This window comes from Leuciscus leuciscus (genome assembly GCF_965113295.1).
Source record: "Leuciscus leuciscus genome assembly, chromosome: 4".
Lineage (NCBI taxonomy): Eukaryota > Metazoa > Chordata > Actinopteri > Cypriniformes > Leuciscidae > Leuciscus > Leuciscus leuciscus.
The window spans coordinates 4,214,159-4,223,808 of NC_138728.1; the positions used below are offsets into that span (position 1 = coordinate 4,214,159).

General features: G+C 39.0%; 1 protein-coding gene across 1 annotated transcript in view; it reads left to right on the top strand.

Annotated features, from left to right (window-relative positions):
* The window catches only part of kcnc2 (potassium voltage-gated channel, Shaw-related subfamily, member 2), a 69,718-nt gene extending 60,680 nt beyond the window's left edge, over positions 1-9,038 (top strand). Inside the window, exon 5 of the mRNA XM_082168421.1 lies at positions 8,971-9,038. The gene's annotated coding sequence lies outside the window, so the exon portion shown is untranslated. The remainder of the gene's footprint in view (positions 1-8,970) is intronic.
* Positions 9,039-9,650: the final 612 nt, after the last annotated feature.

The window sequence follows — 9,650 nt, forward strand, 5'->3', positions numbered from 1 at the left end:
ACTGCTGCGGGTCTGTCTGTCGTCTGTCTGTCTGCTGACTGCTGCAGGTCTGTCTGTCTGTCTGTCTGTCTGTCTGCTGACTGCTGCGGGTCTGTCTGTCGTCTGTCTGTCTGTCTGTCTGTCTGTCTGTCTGTCTGTCTGTCTGTCTGCTGACTGCTGCAGGTCTGTCTGTCGTCTGTCTGTCTGTCTGTCTGTCTGTCGTCTGTCGTCTGTCTGTCTGTCTGTCTGCTGACTGCTGCGGGTCTGTCTGTCTGTCGTCTGTCTGTCTGTCTGTCTGCTGCAGGTCTGTCTGTCGTCTGTCTGTCTGTCTGTCTGTCTGCTGCGGGTCTGTCTGTCTGTCTGTCTGCTGACTGCTGCAGGTTAGTCTGTCTGTCTGTCTGTCTGTCTGTCTGTCTGCTGACTGCTGCAGGTCTGTCTGTCTGTCTGTCTGTCTGCTGACTGCTGCAGGTTAGTCTGTCTGTCTGTCTGTCTGTCTGTCTGTCTGTCTGTCTGTCTGCTGACTGCTGCGGGTCTGTCTGTCTGCTGACTGCTGCGGGTCTGTCTGTCTGTCTGTCGTCTGTCTGCTGCAGGTTAGTCTGTCTGTCTTTCTGTCTGTCTTTCGTCTGTCTGCTGTCTGTCTGTCTGTCTGTCTGTCTTACAAGGCTACAAGTGTGTTTTGGTGCTCTGTCCACTTTTCAACAGTATTTTTCACAAACTGAACTTTGGCATTCCTGATAATAATAATAATATTTGCATCTGTGTCATATTGTATGTTGTGGAGTTTCATATTAAAGGAATGTGGTTCACCCTAATGCGGCGCATGCTGTCAGACGGGATGTTTTCTCAGTGTGTGGCGTCAGCATCAGCGGGTCGGTCTCGCTGTGAGCTGCTGGTTTGATGTGCTGTTTTAAAATAAGCCGCTTTACACACAGGGTGAGTCAGGCACAGATACGCCCGTGAGCTCGAGCGTGTGGCTTTGCCTCCAGCAATCCTTCTTCAGAAGATTTACTCGCACTCAGAGTTGTAAGTGGAGAAGCTTTCAAATCATAATTTAGCCGTGTTTATTCATTTCCCCCCTAAAAATTTAAACAGTTTTGTTACTTTTGGTGCCATTTTGCCCCAAACCTCTGTTAATTTCAGACCCTGGTAAACACTTACTAGGTGAATGTTGGTTTAATGGTGAATATCTTTCTGTGCTGTGAGTCCAGCTCTTGCTGGTGTTTGGGAGTACACTGAAGTGTGTTTTATTGTGCTTTTAGATGTGATTCTCCTCCAGGTCCATTAGTTTAGGGAGGTGCCGTCCCGGTTTATGACAAATCGCCCTGGCCGTCCATCCATATCCTCCTGAGACCCAGCAAAATATGAACAGTTTTAGTTGTCCTTTAGTGTTTACTGCATTAGAAACATAAAATATTAAAAAATATATTTATTTTGTATAAATTGCAATACACTACAGACTAGATTAAGAATTTTGGGCTCAGTAAGATTTTGTGTTTTTGAAAGATATTTATACTTCTATTCAGCAAGGATGCAATAAATAGATAAAAAGTGACAGTAAAGACATTTATGATGTTTCTATTTAAAATAAATGCTGTTATTTTGAAATTTCTATTGATTTCTATTGATAATTTTATTTTTTATTTTTTAAATTCTAATAATACTGTTTTTAGTTTTGATCAAATAAACACAGCCTTGATGAGCAGAAGATACTTTAATATTAAATTAAAAATAATACCAACCCCAAACTTTTGATTGTATATGAATTAGCAGTGTATTTAACGGCTGTTTAGTGATTTTCAACATTTTGATTAAGAAATCCGTTTACACTAGACATACATGATGCATAAACCTTTATGATCGGTATTACAGAAGATAAGTGTCTAACTTGTATATTATTGTCTTACAGAGGATGAAATTGAACAGTGGATCCCAGGAGATTATGGCAAGGGTCAAAGACATGAAGACAGTGAAATCTAGAGCTTAAGTCAAGCTTGATTTTATCAGGTAATAAATCAAATCAAACAAAGCCAATTATAGTATTACACTGGTGTCCTCTGACCCAGTGAAGAGCTTTTTGTTGTCATTGTTGCAGTGTGTATGACAGTAACAGTGAATGATCTCTTATGCATCACGTTAATGACACTCCACAGAAATCAATGGAAGTTTTATTGATTGTAAATTAGCAGCAATGACAAAAGAAAGAGAAAGAATTGACTACGTGTTATTCTCTGCTGATTGAGCTGAAGCGTCTCCTTTCACATGAAGCACATGAAACTAACTGACCTACTGATTCACGAGGGACGTTACGGCGCCGTTCTTCCTCTCCACAAGTCAAAGTGTAATTACATTGTGTGGAAGTTTGAGCTGTTATAAAGATGTTTGTTCTCCATCCTGCTCAGCCTTCTGGGTAAATTACTTTAATTAGCTTTGTTCAGCCTCTCTGATATGCTGGATTCGTTAGTTTTGGCAGCGTTTTCGATTTATTATTCCACCTGCAAATTACACAGCGACCTCCCGTCCATGTCCAGTCCCTGTCACACCTGAGGACATACAGGTCATGATGAAGAACAGATTTATGGACAGTATTTGGTGTCCCATGTGTGGAAATTTTTAAAGTGTCATTAAACCTCCATTTCGGCTCAGGATTCTTCTCTGCATAGTTTTGAAAAATGTTCCAGTCAGTATCAAAACTCCTCACAAATACATGCTGGACGCAACAAAATGCAGAAACATACAGTGTTTGAACTCCCAATACAGCTGAACCGTTTAATACATCTTTTTACATTTAATACGTTTGTGAAACTTTATGTAACCGTTGTCGATACGCCAGTAGGTGGCGACAAGTCGATACGCCAGTAGGTGGCGTCTTTCTGAATGAATCATTGCAACATTGATAAATGATTCGTTCAAACACTCTGGTTCATTCCGAAGCTACTTGCTCAATTCTGAACCGCATACTTTTACTTATTTTACCATATCTTTCTAATAGTAAGAGCAGTTGCAGTTCCAAGTTCACTTTGAGTGAGTCGTTGAATCATTCTTTCAACCCATTTGTTCAAAATCATTCGGGAGCGAAGCAAGTGGCTGTCTTTATGAGTGAATCTTGAATCATTCACAATTCATTTGTTCAAACATGCCGATGACAGACTGAATCTGAAATTATATACTTCCCTACTATATACTAGGAGAACAGCAGTATGTGACAAAAGAAGTATGTCCGAATGCACAGTACTCATAAAAGAAAGGCAAAAAGTACCCGGATGATCTATAATTCCAGCGAGATTCTGAAGTGCGCACATCATGGATGCATACATATCCCATGAGCCCATGGGAGAGGATATACTTCATGTCAGTAAAGCGACGCAACTGGCGCCATATGTCACATGATACATGGCGAATGTAGTGCGTGCGGATTACATTCATACTACACACACTCATACTATATAGAACGTACTATTTAGTGGCCATTAAGTAATTACTTATTAAAAATAAGTACCTACTCAAGAGTGTATATTATTTTGGACGCATCCAATGTTTTTATGAATGAGTCATTGAATCATTTATTCAACCGTTTTGTTCAAACACACTGATTCATTCGGGCACTTTTTGAGGGAATTTTTAATCATTCACCAACGATTTGTTCAAACATGCTGATTCGTTCAGGAACAAAGCTATTGTCTCTATTGGTGAATCATTGAATCATTTATGCAAAGATTCGTTTTAAAAACAAACTGCTCTCTTGCTAATGTTGTTTAAATCATTCTTTAATTTTTACAACTTTTAATTTATGAAACTGACATTATGACAAATATTTCACATTTTTGTTTTTTAATATAGCCTTCCTGTAGTTCATATATAGTGGGAAAGTTCTGATAAATAGTTCCCAAAACACTGTCTACTTCACTGTATACGTTGCATCTACCTTCTTCTACTCTTACTGCAGTGTGTCCTGTCTACTTAAGTCTAATTTAAACTGCTCAGTGTATTTGTTGAGTGGTCTAGACTAGAAGAAAGATATTGCATTATTTTAGTGCTGGTGAAAGCAGCCAAATCTTTGGCCAGCCAATGGAAGTGTGTCTAATCGTAGCTCGAGAGTTTCTGCAAGCGTTTTCTTTTTTCACAGTCACGGGAAATCTAAGTGCCATTTTAGATCCTATCTGGATACAATCCCTGAGAACGGTGAAAGCCTGAGAGATGAATGCTGAATACCAGCCACAGTCTGTGCAATTTACACCATTTGTATGTGTATATACACTCAGAGTGTTAAATATTATATCTGAAAATACATAGCTTGGGTTCGTTTGGGTTTGAACTTTTAGTATTATATTATTGGTCATGTGAGAAGGTTACCTGCATATTTTACAGCATTAGTTTAGAAAGGTTTTTCTAGAAAGGGAGGGGGGGGGAGTACCTGAAAAATTTCTTATCAATATTGAATTGCACAAAGGATCAAATCATAAAATCCATATCAATACCCAAGCCAAATTTCTACTGTTGCATGGTATGCACATCTAGTTAATAATAACGTCCCATTAGTTAATATTTTACAACTTTTAAATGGTAACACTTTAGTTTCGGGACCAATTCTCACTATTAACCACTTGTTTATTAGCTTTATTAGTACTTATAAAGCACATATTAATGCCTTATTTTGCAAGACCATATTCTACATCCCTTAATCCACCCAATACCTAAACGTAACAACTACTTACTAACTATTAATAAGCATTTATTGAGGCAAAAGTCGAAGTTAATAATTAGTTAATAATACTTATTATTAGTTAATAATTAGTGGGAATTGGAGCCTAAAATAAAGTGTGATCTTTTAAATTTGGTAATATTAAATGCTGAAATTAACACAAACTAAGGTTACTAATGGAATCTAAAGTGATGCCTTTAATTCTATAATCTGATGCAAGAAAATAATAATGATTTATATTAAAATAGAAAGACGACAGAATAAAAGTCATGTTTGTGTTCCCAGCATGAGACTTGATGCTTGTTCTAGCCTCTTATTTGGGGATTTGGAAAGGTCAGGGTGAATTTTAGGTATTGTGAGTGACCTTTTACTAAATCCAGGCAGTCAGATGTGTGATGTCTTCTCTGACAGGATCTTATCTCAGACAAGAGTCTTTTGTGGGCGTCTGAGCCGGATGTGCGGTCCTGAGCTAAACGTGTGTGACGTCCCGGGTCGGTGAGTGCACGATCTGTCCCGCTGGCTGTGAGGAAATGACTCGGTCTCGCTGTTTCTTAAAGAACCGACGAGATGCTGCTGAATATTCCCTGATGTGAGGCAGTTCATGCATATGCATGAGAATAAAGACAATTAAACATACTCACTTATTCATGCATATTTAAATATGATGCTGACACTGTAAACATACTTTTACATAGGTCAGGGTTTCTAACAGTTGCTGAATCTAGAGTTTTTATTTTGAACATTTACACTAGTGTTGTTCATTCACTAGCAGCTCATTCACTAGTAATTCATTAGAGTGATTCAAAACAATAACTCATGAGTCTATTTGAATCAGTCTATACAAGTTGAGCTCTGAATTTGTTTATTTTATTTTGTATTATTAGTTATTTTGTTCAATTCAGAGTGTAAACTCACAACTCTAAAAAAGTTTGGAATAATTAAGCTTTTTTTAATGCTTTTGACCGAAGTCTCTAATGCTCACCAAATTCTGGAAGGTCACCATCAAAAATACAGAACGTTTTTTTCTATTTGAATATATTTTCAAATTTAATTTATTCCTGTGATCAAAGCTGAATTTTCAGCATCATTACTCCAGTTTTCAGTATCACATGATCCTTCAGAAATCATTTTAATATGATGATTTGGTGAAAAATATTATTAGTAAAACGGAAATATTTCACAAAATAATTTTTGATGAAATAAATGTAGCCTATGTGAGCATAAGAGACTTATATTTATATTTTAGAATTGTAAGTTTGAATTGAGTGTAAAGAGAGAAGACAAAAATACAAAAAGCCCCAAAAAATAAATAAGCATACAGCTCAACCTGTGTAGACTGATTCATAAACAAATGATTCTTATGAGCGGTTCTTTTAAGGAATCAATCCAAAATACACACAAGTTATTGTTTTGAATTAGTCTAATGAAACATCCTTGCTTCATTCTCCAATGTTATTGTTTGTCTAAAATGGTGTAGACAAACTGTATAATAAACTATGACCAGGGATACAATCAGCACTCGCAGTCGTCTCTCCATTGTAAAAAGTGTTGTGTTGTCTGTTGGATTTTCCTTCTTCGTTTACTTCTGAGAGTTCTACCTGAAAGACTCGGGAGATAAATTGATATAACAAGCGTACATTTATTAACAGCCCAGCAAGCATAAATTTATAAAGTTCTTTGGCGTAGGCCCCGTCCTTAGCGCGCAATGCGAGGGTAGCGAAAGCTGCATATCCTGCCTGAAGACGAAGGCAGGGGCGCAGCCGACCCCCTGGAGGTAAAGGAAGGGACCATCCTGGTGGTGGTGGGGAGGATGGAGGGGAAGGGACCATCTTGGTGGTGGTGGGGAGGATGGAGGGGAAGGGACCATCCTGGTGGTGGTGGGGAGGATGAAGGGGAAAGGACCATCTTGGTGGTGGTGGGGAGGATGGAGGGGAAGGGACCATCCTGGTGGTGGTGGGGAGGATGAAGGGGAAAGGACCATCTTGGTGGTGGTGGGGAGGATGAAGGGGAAGGGACCATCCTGGTGGTGGTGGGGAGGATGGAGGTAATTGGCAGCGTCAGCATCTGCGAACTCAGACAAATGTAAGTACCAATCTTTTATACTGCGAGTGTTAACACATGATTGGATAGAAGTGAGGTAATACATGACGCGCTGATTGAGTCTTCCTGGCAGAACTTATGCTAAAGCTTTCATTTCTGTTGGAATTTTCCTGCACGTTAATTAATCTAAGTGCAGTTATGGAAACACGTTCAAAATACATCTGGCCAACGAGTGATGTGGATGTTGTCACGTGACTGCATTTTGGTTTGTTTCATCAACTCATCAACTGATTCGGACCAGAGCGATCAGTGTGGTGTGAAAAGGAACCAAAACGCCTGAAAAATGCCACAAAGTATAATTTTTCGCCCTTGGTCCAGACCAAATGAACCGAACTACAGATGTGAAAGCACCCTTACACAGTTCTTTTGGGCCTCTAGTGCACCAGTGTCATCTTCAAGTGTTGTCTTTGAAGTCAGCTCTTGTAACAGGGCTGACGTCATCATCTCCTAATGGCTGCTGAAGAAAGAAGAACAACTCAGTTCTGTTCTCTGTCAAAATGTTTTATAAGAGCGCGCTCGCTATAGCAGACTTAGACTGAAACTTTCATGAAGCTTCTTAAATACTTTACCTTCCTCTTGTGTGGGTGTGAGCGACGAGAGACTCAAAGAGAGCGACACGCAGCAAATGTGTGTTCGTCCTTTCCGGCAGAATTCTCGAGCAGACGTCTGCGAGATCTTTACATCTGAACACGCAGCGAGTCTCACCCGGGCCACCGCCGTCTTCTTTCTGAAACGTGTGAAAACTAAAAGAAATGGAGGAGAGCTGGCGAACGACAGTGTGCAGTTCACTGACCTGCTTCTGCAGAAACTAGAAGTAAAGTGGCTTTAGAGAGAAACACTCGAGAGCAGAATGATCCTTTTATCAGTGGCACGGACTGATTTATTGGCCATTTTGAGATTATCAGCATTGGAAAAGCCCGCTTCACCGATTAACAGGAAGAATTTCTTGTGTCGGATCCAAAGTCTACCAAGAGCTTTATCAATGGATAATCCTATCCTATCCTATCCTATCCTATCCTATCCTATCCTATCCTAATGGATAATATAAAGCCTATTTTAGTGGTATTAGGATTTTTTTAAATTTGACAAAATGGGCATCTTATTTATATATATACAGTACTGTGCAAAAGTCTTAGGCATGTTAATATCCCCCCCAACCCCCCCCCCCCCCCCCCCTCCCCCAAAAAATGGTTTTAAGTCAGTTATTTCTATCTTTTGCTGTAGTGTGTCAGTAGGAAATATCAGTTTACATTTCCAAACATTCTTTTTGCCATTAATTGTAATAATCCAGTGAGATTTGTGTCTGCACAAGGAGTCTGACAACAGCCGGTATGATCTGATCTCACCATCATCAAGTCCGTCTGTGATTACATGAAGAAACAGAAGAAACTGAGACAGACTAAATCCAGAAGAACTGCGGGAACGTCTCCGAGACGCTTGAAGAAACCTTCCTGAAAAACTATGCGCAAGTGTACCTGGACAAAAGCTGTTTTAAACGCAAAGGGTCGTTACACCATATATTGATATGAATTCGTTAATAGAAGTTAAATCATAAATAAATTCAATTTATGATTTTATTTTTGAAAGCATTCTCACTTTACAGCATTTTAACACGAGTGCCTGTACTTTTCCCAGTCCTGTTGCTTTGCAGGAAGGTTTCTTCAAGCGTCTCGGAGACGTTCCCGCAGTTCTTCTGGATTTTAACATGCCTAGGACTTTTGCACAGTACTGTGTATATATATAATAAAATAATTAAAATGAATTACATTTAAATGAAAACAGAAAATATAAAATTAACATGTGTGAAGATAAATGATCAGGCCAGATGCATTTGGACAAAAAGAGGCTTTTTTGTAGAAATTCAATCATTTGAATGATTGAAATATGATTGTGATTGTAAAAAGTATTTACATTTTATGTATTGCAATGCAGTTTTTCTGCCAGTATTTTATATATATAAATACATTTTGCATTGAGATTTTTAGAATTTTGACAAAAATAGGCATTTTTTTGTAACAAATATAATTTCATGTAATTTTGAAATATGGCCCAGACATGTTTTTGTGAGATTCACCCAGTAAAATATAAAATATACAACTTTATTCAGTATGTAGCACAATGCATTTAGATTTAATTTCTTGCAAAAGCGTTGTGCGTGGAGCGGTAAGAGAGATCTCGGTTCTGTCACACAGATCTACAGGCTGCTGGCGCGTCTGTGTGTTTGTGTTCTGACTGTCATCCCAGATGGCGATGCCGGATAGATCCGTACGGATTCAACGTAAGAACACTGTTAATGACTCCTAATGTGTTTGGTCTGAGTCCATACAAGGACTTCCTTTATTTCTCTGGCTTTCCCTTCCCGAACGATTTGCATATTCATGAGCAGTATTTGCATTATTTTTCATGAGCAGTATTTGCATTGTTTTTTTAATTAAGGTCCGACATGCAGCTATTTAGGCTTGACCTGTAACTAATATGTACATGTGCATTTAAAATACACATGATGCCACTGTGTCTAGAACAGGAAATGTGTGAGATGACGAATCGAGTGATGTCACTGTCAGATGATTGATCAGGACGGGTCACACACTCAGTGAGGTCAGACACAGAGGTGCGTCACTCATTGACATGCCATTTGTAAAGGCAGTTTGAAGAATTGCGCGTCTGTCTTTAACGTACACACATTTGTCGGGTCTGAAGGGTTTTTGAAGAGGAGCCTTAAGAGAAAATGGCACCAGTCCAGTGATGGTGCGTCATGTGTGTCAGATCATGGATCATCAGGTCCAGAACATACGGTCATTTGGCATCACATCAGCCTCTGCCTATTATTAAATTATTATTTATGGATTCAATATGAACTGACCACAAATTT